At 35.0% G+C, this 534-nt stretch overlaps 1 protein-coding gene across 1 annotated transcript in view; it reads left to right on the forward strand.

Moving 5' to 3' along the window:
- LOC119585811 (solute carrier family 25 member 36-like) overlaps positions 1 to 534 on the forward strand; it is a gene marked incomplete at its 3' end in the record, with an annotated part of 29,761 nt that overhangs the window by 25,014 nt on the left and 4,213 nt on the right.

The raw sequence follows: 534 nt of genomic DNA on the forward strand, positions 1-534 counted from the left end.
TAAGGTTTATCCGCCCCCTTTCTCTCTCTTTTCTTTTTATTTCTCTTGCCAGTTTATTATTTATACCAAACTTCAGTACAAATTGCATGATCTATTTACATTCAAAATATTCCTTTTAGACTAGAAGCAGTTGTAGCACTCAAAGTGTGAAAGGGAGGAAAAAGAAAAAAAAGAGGATGTGCATTTAAGTGTGGATATTTCTCTAGAGATTGTCTTGTATTTCTTACACAATTTTTCTTTGTTCTTGTTTCTTTTTTCTCCCCCCCCCCCCTCTGCAACTCTTGTGTAGAAGTTGAACATGTTAATAAGGAAGAAACCAGAAAAAAACTAAGGATCTTTTTTTTTTTTTCTTTTAATTAGTTTATGTATCATTTTAGTACATAACCCTAGGTCAAGCCTGTGGAAAATAAAGAAATAATGTGTCAGAATTAGCTTTTGGGTGCCAGCCAGTCTGCACACCCTGCACTGAACTTGCTGGCAAAAAGTGCCAACCAGATTGTATATCTTGGCCTAAAAGGTGAAGGAAATTCTCAT

Source organism: Penaeus monodon, chromosome 20 (genome assembly GCF_015228065.2).
Source record: "Penaeus monodon isolate SGIC_2016 chromosome 20, NSTDA_Pmon_1, whole genome shotgun sequence".
Lineage (NCBI taxonomy): Eukaryota > Metazoa > Arthropoda > Malacostraca > Decapoda > Penaeidae > Penaeus > Penaeus monodon.